Below are 11,462 nucleotides of genomic sequence, written 5' to 3' on the forward strand. Positions count from 1 at the left end.
TAAATAACCTTTAGAGTGCTTCTAGTACCTATGATGATGTGGATGCCTTGTCAGTCACTGATGAACTATATTGTTTAGGAAATGTCTGACTACTTTTTAAATTGCCATGACAAAACACCATGACTACAGCAACTTATAAAATAAAGCATTTAATTAATAGTTCATGGTTCCAAAGGGTTAGAGTCCATGACCATCATGGAAGGGAGTATGGTAGCAGGTAGGCATGGCACCTGGATCAGTAGCAGAGAGCTCACATCTGATCCATAAGCATTAGGCACAACTAAATGGGATGGTGTGAGCTTTTGAAACCTCAAAGCCCACTCCTCAGTGACACACCTCCTCCAGCAAGCCACACCTTCTAGTCCTTTCCAAATAGTTCTGTCGACTAGGGATCAAGTGTTCAAACAGATGAGCCAATGGGGGTGGGAGTGGGGGGGGGGGCAGAAATTCTCTTTCAAATCACTACAGGAAATAACAAGAAGAGAAACATCTGTAAATTTTCTATAGAAATGAATTTTAAAGAAATATTTTTGAGCTATGATTGATTGGATATATGGCTATGAAACCTTGGATATGGAGACTGGCACATACTAAGCTGCTACTATTATTTGTGTGAAGGTCTGAAGCAACGTAACGCTCTTCCTTTCAGGCTCAAAGTTTGTACTGGGAACCTTCTTTGGGTTCAGTTTGTAGAATACAGTCTTCAAGGCCTGTGGCTACAGTCCAACCATTGTGTTCAGGGAAGAGAAGAAGGGAAAGGCCTGACTGACCGGTCATTTCAGTCTCCAGTTAGGAGTACACTATGGTCTTCTTTTTAGATTACTGGAAAACAGCCAGGCATAGAAGAGAGCTCTGAGAGTCCACTCTGCCATTTATTCTCTTAAACTTTGGCCAAATTTCCTAGTTTGTACCTGTTGAGTAGCTGTAGTATTTCAAATGCTCCATTTCTGCTTTCTCTTTGAGTCAAAATTTGGATTTTGAATGTATGTGATAGCTATGCTACTTTAGAGTAATTTGCTCAATGGTTTTGAATGACACTTCTCTCTCATTTAAAATTGGATAGGGCTAGCATGATGGCTCAGTGGGTAAAGGAGTTTGCTGCAAAGACTGAAACCTGAGTTTGATCCATGGAACCTAAGTAGATGATAGAAGTGACTCTTCCAAATTGTCCTCTGAGGACATGCGTGTGCTCCCCATAAATAAATAAGAATAAATAAATAAATAAATAAATAAATAAATAAATAATAGTTGCTTCAAAAATAATGAAAGTGAGAGAGTTGCTTAGGCACAGAGACCAATGTCCATGATTCACTGCAGCTTAGATAAGTGGCACGTTTTGTTGTTGTCGCTGCTAATATTAATATTGGTTCCTTCCTCAATATTTAGTAGGCAATAAAAGCCTACTCAATATATCAGGTACTGCCTTAGGAGCTTAGGAAACATCAGTGACCCAAAGAGATAAATCATATTCTTGTAGAGTTTGTGTATGGTGGATTTGTTTCTCTGGAGGGTAGGAGACTTTAGAGGAGGTGGTGTCTGCAACAAATCACCTGAAATTCTTGTTCCTGTGAGATGATTCTAGCTGGCTGGCTGGCCCTTACCAGTGCCTGGGTATTCTGGCCTGTGTCTGGCCTAGGATGGCTGTAATAGAGTTGACTAGTCCAGGGCAACTTTGACCCCTCGGAATCTTTTTCACCAGTAAGTAAACATAAGGATGTGCTCATGAAAATGACAGAGAGATGAGAGTAATGATGAAATATGCAAGGGCTTCTCCATCCTTTGTGGAGTGGTTTTCAACATCTCCTTGGTCATCTTAACACATTAGATCATCTCAGAGACAGAGAAGATGGAGAGAGTAGGTTTGAAAGAGGGATGCAGCAGCGATAAGTATTATAACTATTAATTGTAACCATTAGCATAGTCAATTTATGTTCCTGTAAACTGTTTGGTGTACTGACATGTGTAGCTTTGTGTATACTCAAACGTTGGGGGATACTGTTCAAGTCTACTCTAAAGAATCCCAATGAAGTAGTCTGAGATGTTTCTTTCAGGGTACATGGCTATTGTGCTTCAGGGCCAGAATTAACAACAAAATTTATGAGATATTTATGGAGCCAATATCATTCAATCCCCTGCAGTATGGATAGAGACAAATAAACTGTTTAAGGAATACTGTGTGAGAGCCACACATGTTGTGATGCCTATAATGCCAGCACTTGAGAAGCTGGGATTAGCCTGAGCTATACAGCAAAACCTATCATTAAAAAACAAACAAACAAACAAAAACAAGAAACAGAAGGAAAGGAAAAGAAAGGTGTGGGAAAATTATTTGAATCAAACAGTTTTATCCTTCTACAGGTGAGTATCCAATTTTGCCAGCATCATTTATTGAATATGCCATTGATGTGTATGTTTTTGTTTCCTGTGTCTAAATGAAATGGGAATATATTTGTAGGTTAGCTTTAGGGGCCTCTGTTTTATCCCACTACCCTACATGTTGTAGATACTAGCTGGTACTAAAGGAATATAATGTTAAAGATGAAACGTCTAAGTTAGATCAACCAGCAGTAGGTTGGGCGGGCACGTAGGAATGAATAGGAACGAGGTGTGTAGTTTCCAGAGTTCAGGGCCAAAGGATGGGTCAGGAAGTTCAAGACAGGCAGGAGAAGTTAATAGGTGATGTGACTGCCAGGAGCCTGTGACATCACCTGGGTACAAAGCAACTCTTTGGCCCAGATGGCAGCGTAGGATGTTTAGAACTTATGTGTGGGGTCAGGAAAACACTTGGCTTCAGAAGTTAGGGCAGATACAATCATTTTCAGTGGGATACTTCCATCTTTTCTTCTATGTATATTATTCTTGCTTGTCCCTTAGCGCGCGCGCGCGCGCGCACACACACACACACACACACACACACACACACACACACACACACACCCCTCCTTGCTTAACCACGAGTGACTTTCTTGCCTAGGAGTTTTGTTGATGTATCTCCTTATTACTGTTTTGCAGAATGGAAGCTTTAGTGGTGCACCTCTGCACAGGTGTGTGCTTCCAGTGACGTCATTTGACTTGTGGTGAGTAGCTAGGAACAGTTATGATTCATGTCTCTCTTCTCTTTCAATATCCAGCTATGAAGCACATTGGAATAAGAACCTACTTTCCTGTATGGTGTGTTCAAATTCACAACATTTTCAAAGCCATTTGTTTTATGTACCTCACAGTGAGTATTGAAACAAACACGTGACTAGCAGAGTACTGTCTTGCTCATTATTTCTGCTTCTCTGCATCTAATAATGAAACCCTCATTGTCCCAAGTTTCTGAACTCACTGTTTAAACAGAATAATGGGACAACTAAGACATAAACTCCAAATGAGGGCTTGTTGCATTGTGTCCATGCAAGGAGTAGAGCTTCTCTTGACTATAAGTGGACATAGTTAGTTGGTACTCATAGTAATTGCCATGGATGGGTTTATTAAAATTAAGACTAAGCCAATGGTTATAAAACGATGGGTTTCCCAAAGCTGAGATATAACTACCAGACTTCAGGTAGAAGAGTGTTGTAATAGAGCTATCCTAAGACTTGAAGCCCAAACCCTTATGTAAAAATGCCAATGTGATTGCACAGGGACTTGTGTAGGTGGCATGATGCCTCCTCCATTGCCAAATTTGTGCCCTTATATTTGAATCCCCATTGCCTCAGAGTGTGAACTTAATGGAATAGTCATTGGATTTATAGTTCATATCAGAATATACTGAAATAGGGTGAGCCCCTAATCCAATGTGAGTACTGTTCTTATAAAATGGGAATAACTAGAGGCAGACATATGGGAGAGGGCCATGCAAAGACTGGAGTTATGCTGTCATACATCAGGAAACACTTGCGGCTACCAGATGAAGGAAGATACAAGGAAGGGCCCCTGCATAGGTTCATAGAGAGCACGACCTTGTTCATACCTGTATTCATGCATCTAGAGATGCATTTATTTTATTAAAATTTTTATACAAGTACATGTTGTGCATTGAATATTGTCCTTTACCTTCTCTTTTTTAACCTGCCATTAGTCCTATTGTTTCCCTAGAGACTTCTACCTTCATGTCACACACATACATATGATTTTATGAATTTATGCAGATTCTAAGAACCACATATGAGAAAAACATAAGATATTTGTTGCTCTGAGACTGAGTTAATTAATAAAGTTTCTATAGTTGAATCAATGTGCCTGAATATGGTATCATTTTGTTGAAAATGATCCCTTTGTGTATTTGCACATTTTTTTAGTCTATTCCTCTATGGTTGTACATCTAGGTTGGTTCTCTAATTTAGCTTCTATGCATAGTTCTGTGACAAACATTAGTGTGCAAGTGTCTCTGTGTTATGATGACACGGAGGCCTTGGGTAAATACCCAGGAGTGGTGGCTGATCTATTGTTAGTTTGGCAAGGAATCTCCACACTGACTTTCGTTGTGGCTGGACTAGTTTACATCCCCACCAGCTGTTAAGGGTTCCCCTTTGTCCACATCCTTGATAGCACTGTTATTTGTTTTCTTAATGACTGCCATTCTGCTTTGAAAGCCACCCCAGTCTGTAGTACTTTGTCATGGCAGCTCTAGAAACCTACTACATTATTCAAAAGCTGTTGACATTTGGATACTGCTTGTCAGGATATTGATCAAACTGAGGGATATCTAGTTCTTTATTGACAAACTATGGATGCTGTACCCACAAACTGCCTTTGAAAATTAGTCAGAGCAGCTGTCTTCTGATATTAAACACCCACCATCCATGTAATAACACATATGATATATGTGTACTGTGTATTTTCTTCATGAGCCTTCCTTGTCAGACCCAGAAATTTAACTCCCACATTACTGTGTGAGTTGTATGCATTTCTACAAGATGGTACTCAGACAAAGTGTTGGAGGGGGGACCCATCTTTATCAGAAAAGCTCCCCTTCCTCTTTCCTTTCACAGTCTGAACCCCTAACTGTAGGGGGACCCAATTCTGTGGTGTCTCTGATGCTCTGGAGCTCTTCAAACTGTGGCTACACTCCAGCTGTGACCACAGTCCTTCTAGGTTCTGTCCACTGTCCTCTCCCATGTGCCTGGCTCTTTCTTTCAGAGCTCAATCTCAGTAAGTCAGTCTCAGGCACTGCCTTGGGGAACTTGGGTTTAGATCTTTTGATTCTCTCTTCAAAAAGTAATGAAGGCAGACCACTCCTTGAATAAAGGCTAAAACAAGCAAGAGAGGATGTGTGTCATGTTGGGACCCTGGTTCAGTGAGGCCAGGCACTTGATTCAGTGTGGAAACCTGAATCTACAAGGTGGTAGAGTTCACATGAGTAGTTCCTTTCTTTCATCTGATGTCTTTAGTGTGACATTAGTCAACAACCATGGTTGCCTCTCTGGTCATTATAGGTTCCCATAACATCCTCTCATTGATTCCATCCAGAACTTTCCAAACTAAGGCCAGGTGGGTGAGAAGACTTTCGAAAGACACTTTCCCAATCAGGCAAGCTGAAGGGAGCTCGTCTGGCCACTTGCTCCTCCAGAAGCTGCCTTGTCTGCCCTATGTTCTTGGCATTAGTACTCACCAGCAAGACCCACTCAGCCTGACAAAGGAAGCCTTGGTGACCACCTTGCCTCAGGTGAACCCACAGCATTGAAAGAGCAGAGGAGGCAGAGCTGGCTGACTCAGACACCCTGGGAACACAGGTTAAATGAGAACGAGAACATTTGGGATACAATAAAGAAGTAAGAGGTTCCTTTTATTGCTTAACAGCATCATAAATCTATTTCAAGAATTTTAGTCCTTTTCACCTCCCTCCTCCTCTTAATCCCCTCCTCCTACTGAAGCCCTTATTCACAAATGCATCTCTCCCCACTGTATTTTTTTCATGAGTTAAGTGACAGCTCTCTAAAACAATATTCTTGGCAATTCAAAAATTAGTTTGTAGAAATTTCTATCACTTGTGTCTACAAGTAGTAATTTTTTAGATATTTTTGGAAGTTCACAGTTTTCATACTTTAGCAATAAAACATAAGAAAGATGCAGAGAGAGCAAAAGCACACAGAAGGACAGACCTGATATCTGCTGCCTGGGCAGCCACACTAACCTCTCATAGTGCAAAACTCCATGTGGAGAACCAGTCTCCACAGACACACACTTGAAACTCATTTAACAAATCTCTCAAACCATACTTGTCAAAAATTAGCTGCTCTTTGAGCCTTGTGATAAAAAACAAGTGGGTTAGTAAAGTCCACAGAGGGATAGATTTTTAAAGCTGTCATTGTGAACATGCCAAGAGTTCTGGGTGGTATTCCGAGAGAGTGTACCTCATCCACTGCTTTTTCTAGGGCTGTCCTCATATTCACATGGAATAAAACAGTAGCAGACCATTGTGCTGTCCTGCACAACGTTACCAATGCCAAACTTCTCTCTAGGCTGCCTTTGGTGTCACTTCTCTTGGATTTTTGTCATGCCTTTGCACCTCTCCTGAGAATTACCTGGCTCACTGGAGATCAAAGTAATTAGAGAGGGCCGAGCAGTAGTGTTGGTATTCTAGCATACATTTGTAGAAAAACAAACAAACAAAATCCCCCAAACAAACAAATAACCCCAACTAACCAACCAACCAACCAACCAATCAATCAACCACCCATAAACCAACAAACCAACCAAGAAACAAACAAAGCTGGGAGTTCCTTGCTGAGACACAGCTAGCTCACTGACTAGTGTTTGTGGAATGGAGTTTTCTCATAGGCTTTGGGAATTTAATTGCCTAGGGGTGATCAGTTCATTCAAATTACTTGTGTGTTCCATGATCTTATCCCACATTACGAAGCCAGCCATCCAAAAGGGCCAATCACAGATAATTTCCATGGGAACCCGAAGACAACAAACCTGTTCCTGTGGGATGGGCTTTGCACCGAGCTGTCACTGTGGACACACCCAGTTCAGATGGAGTCAAAACCTTACTACTTCACTGTTCTTTTGGCAGCTAAATAGGTCCATAAAATTGTATCCTCTAGAAAAGTGAGCAGGATCCTCAGATATTCTTTAATGTCTATGGCTATACGTGATATATTTACACCATGTAATATAAATTTATGTCACAAATATGCCCTTAGAAGTCTTAAGATTTCTCCTTAGAATTTTTGCAAAATCCAGGTATAAAATCTGTAGTGCTCTATTAACAGAACATTCATATTTGGTTCCAGATGGCATTTAGTGAATTGTAATAGCCATTTATTTTCCTTCTAGATACTTTGTTTGTCTTCTCATTAGATCTTCACAAGAATGCTATAATAAAGTGTTTCTAATTTTGCTGTCGAAGAAACAGACTTAGAAGTCTCAATGCCTAAGGACTTAGTTCCTTTGGGGTCCCCTAACAGAATACCCAAGATTTTGTGAATTATAAAGGATATGAGACTGCTTTTGACTAGAGTTAGAGCCTAGAAGTTAGAGTCTGTGAAGTTCAAAGTCAAGGGCCTGCATCTGGACATGGCCTTCAAGCTGTGTCATCTTATGAGAAAAGGGAGAGGGAAGAGAAGATGAACTTGAAAGAAGGCAATACACTGAACTCATAACATCACAGTAATGACTGGCATTAAACCTTTTATCCAGGCAGGCCTTATTACTTAGGTGCTTAGGCTTTGTTGCAGGGGCAGGGGTACGGATTCAGTTTCTGCATGAACTTTGGGGAATACATTCAAGTCATATAATTTACATAACACCATAAAACTTGCGCTGGCATAAGGAACAGAAAACCCTTTGTTACTTCTTCTATCCCTCCACATGAACAGAACACAACAAAGGCCCATCTTGGCTCATTCAGTATTCATTCCTTTTTAGATAGAAATATTAATTGTCTGTTTATCTTTCTGTTACCTTGAGCCCATGATGGGATTAAAAGCATAAACACTGAATGGGTCTCTTATTGAGATTTCCTTTCTATGTAGCATTGTGTCATTTTCTGGAGTTTGAAGAGGTTGCCAAGTGAAGAGTCTTCTTGCCTGTCACTCCACCTGCTTTTAAAGCTTTGTTGCTCCCCCAATAATTGAATAACACCTAAACTGTAGAGATGAAGGTCCTCTGATCATGTTCTCACTTTTCCTTTTAGTTTCTGATCACTCCTCAGAGGCTGATGTCTATTCTGATTGCATAGAATTCCTATTTCCTTTGCAAATACTCACCCTCATGGATCCTCTCTGCTTACCCATGTCATTTTCATAGTCCCAGGTCCAATCCAAGTCCTGTTCACTATGGGAACCTCCCTTATAATGCTCCTTTTCAGGTATGTGGTTTCCAAACACTGGTCCCAGGAATGTGGCCCAGAAACTGTGAAGGGCAGGTAAAGGGGTAGCCACCAAACTCCTGAAAATGCCTCATTTTCCATCTTTATAGAATCAGGAGGTAGCACTATCAATGGGCCCTTTGAGTGTCAAGTTATAGACTACCATGCTGGCTTATTACAAGAATATCCCATAGGTGACTGAGCTGGGGAAGTCAAAATGATGATAATTTATTAGTTTAGCTTGAGAAATAAGTGGACTGGAATTTTGTGTCAAAGGTTGGACTCTTACTCCTTAAGACCAAGATAAGCTATCTAGGAAATAAAAATGTTTCCTTCATGTTTGGAGACCACCAAAACAGAAATAGATATTCTAGACATAGCAGCACACCTGAGACAAGGTAAATCCATACACACCCAACTCGTAGCTCTCAAGACTGGAGAGTACAAGAATCTTGATTTTGTACTTTATCCCTCTTCCTGGTGTGTGTGTGTGTGTGTGTGTGTGTGTGTGTGTGTGTGTGTGTGTATGAAGGACAGTGTATTGTGAGAAGAAGCCTGGTAAAGTCAAGCCAAAGGTTTGAAGCCCTGGAGATCCTGAAGGGATGGTAGGAGCTTTGCCTGTTCTCAGCGCTTGGCCGCTGTCACATAGCCACTGCCCTCCATAGATCTGTGGCCATCAGTCACGTTAGGGTATTGCCCAAGCCCTCCCACATGTAGATGAGACATCTCTAACATCTCAGACCGATACAATAGGAAAAGAGACGTGACCACAGTCAAATAGGTTCAAAACAGAGTTTTCCATGCTAATGAGGTACCTAGGGGTCTGGAGGGCATTGCCAATAGGCTTCCCTTCCCAGGCATTCCTCCCTGCAAAAGTATTTAATCTCAGGCCCACCCTGAATGTCGGGTACGGCTTTACTCATCCATTTTCCGCCATTACAATAAACTGAAAGCATAGACTGTCTCCTTTCATCGAGATCCACCATGGGGAGCCATGAGAAGGTCTTTGCCTACAGAGCCACAACCTAGTCTCCCATAGGAGGCCTCTCTGCAACCTCAGCCACAACCACCATCAAGTCAACTGCCGTCATGGTAAGGATGATCCCTATGGGACCAGCTGGAGTTCCTCCCCTCCCCCCATACCCCCCTCCCCCACCTCAGGCTAGAGGCAGCCTGAGCACCCCCTCACCCCAACTCTGTTTTCTGCTCTTCTGCCACTCCCAGCAGTGCCTGAATGTCCAGGAGCCTGCGAACCCCACAGCCTGGCCTCATCACAGGCCTGGGGTCCCCCAAACCAGCTCTGGCTTTCCTGTGTTTCAGACTGTGCTTTCTCACCCCTGGAGCAGTGTCTCAGTTCTCTACAGCCCAACACTCACCCCCGGGGAGGCGTGAGATAAGTCCCCGAGTACTGCACGCATGGCCATGCTCAGTGGCCAGGCAGACGTGGGCTAAAACCCAACATGTGTATGTGTGTGTGTGTGTGTGTGTGTGTGTGTGTGTGTGTGTATGTTTGTGTATACGAGAAGTAAGATTGTATTTCTAGGAAACTCTAAGACGTGTTGACACTGATGGTTTTGAGTTATTCTTAGAGGATGCCTGTTCTCCAACATTGTAAGAAACATAAATAGAGCTTGAAAAAGTTAATCCTGTCCCCCTTTCCCTGGGGAGTCTTGATGGGTGCTGCCCATTTCAGATTTTTTTCCTCATACAATCTAAGATGTACTAACCTAAAATTCTACTATCATTCTCCAATCCATGTATAGGAACCAGTGTAAAGGATGAGATTCTCAACTATGTTACAGTCCCACTTTACAGCTGCCTCTGGAATACTATTCCCAGGCTACACATCTTTCAAAGAGTGTCACATCCTCAACCCATTTTGTCATGCACGTGTAGCTCTTCTTTCCCCTGCCTCTAGTTCTTCACTGGCACATACCACCTTAAAGCTAAATCTCACACTATAGGCATATTTTTATCCATTTCAGTGGGAAACTGTATGTATCAGTCATTTTTCTGTTGCTGCAATAAAACACCACGGCAAAAGCAACTTATAGAAGAGAGAACTTGCTTTCCTCTGGCGGCAGCCATCAGGTGAGCCAAGATGGGTGCATACAAATAAATCCAGGAGCTATAGAGGAAGAAGCAGTCCGATGTGATGCGCTTTCTTCTGAGGGTCCGCTGCTGGCAATACCGCCAGCTCTCTGCGCTGCACAGGGCTCCCGGGCCCACCCGGCCTGATAAAGCTGGAAGACTGGGGTACAAGGCTAAGCAAGGCTATGTCATTTACAGGATTCATGCCCGCCATGGTTGTCGTAAACGCCCAGTTCCTAAGGATGCAACTTAAAGCAAGCCTGTCCACCATGGTGTTAACCAGCTGAAATTTGCCTGAAGCCTTCAGTCTGTTGCTGAGGAGAGAGCTGGGCACCATTGTGGGGTTTTGAGAGTCCTGAATTCCTACTGGGTTGGTGAAGATTCCACATATAAATATTTTGAGGTTATCCTCATTGATCTGTTCCATAAAACTATCAGAAGAAGTCCTGACACCCAGTGGATCACCAAACCAGTCCACAAACACAGAGAGATGCGTGGGCTGACATCTGCTGGCCTAAAGAGCTGTGGCCTTGGAAAGGGCCACAAGTTCCACCACACTATTGGTGGGCCGTGCAGCCTGGAGAAAGCGCAATACTCTCCAGCTCCACCGTTACTGCTAATACACGTGATATTTGTAAAATTCATATCCCGTGATATTTGTAAAATTCATATCCAATAAACAATTTAGGACAGAAAAAAAAAGAAGAGAGAACTTATTTGGGCTCTTGGTTCCAGGGGAACAAGAATCTATCATTGGTGGGATAGTCTCTGGATGTTCCATCCTTTTGTCTTAGCTCCAAACTTTGTCTCTGTAACTCCTTCTATGGGTATTTTGTTCCCTATTCTAAGGAGGAATGAAGTATCCACATGTTGGTCTTCCTTCTTCCTGATTTTCTTGGGTTTTGCAAATTTTGTCGAGTATTCTAAGTTTCTGGGCTAATATCCACTTATCAGTAAGTGCATATCAAGTGACTTCTTTTGTGATTGGGTTACATCACTCAGAATGATATCCTCCAGATACATCCATTTGCCCAAGAATTTCATAAATTCATTGTTTTTAACAGCTGAG

At 42.1% G+C, this 11,462-nt stretch overlaps 1 pseudogene; it reads left to right on the forward strand.

Annotated features, from left to right (window-relative positions):
* Gm14094 (predicted gene 14094) lies at nt 10,366–11,042 on the forward strand (annotated as a pseudogene).

The sequence above is a fragment of the Mus musculus genome, chromosome 2 (assembly GCF_000001635.26).
Source record: "Mus musculus strain C57BL/6J chromosome 2, GRCm38.p6 C57BL/6J".
Taxonomy (NCBI): domain Eukaryota; kingdom Metazoa; phylum Chordata; class Mammalia; order Rodentia; family Muridae; genus Mus; species Mus musculus.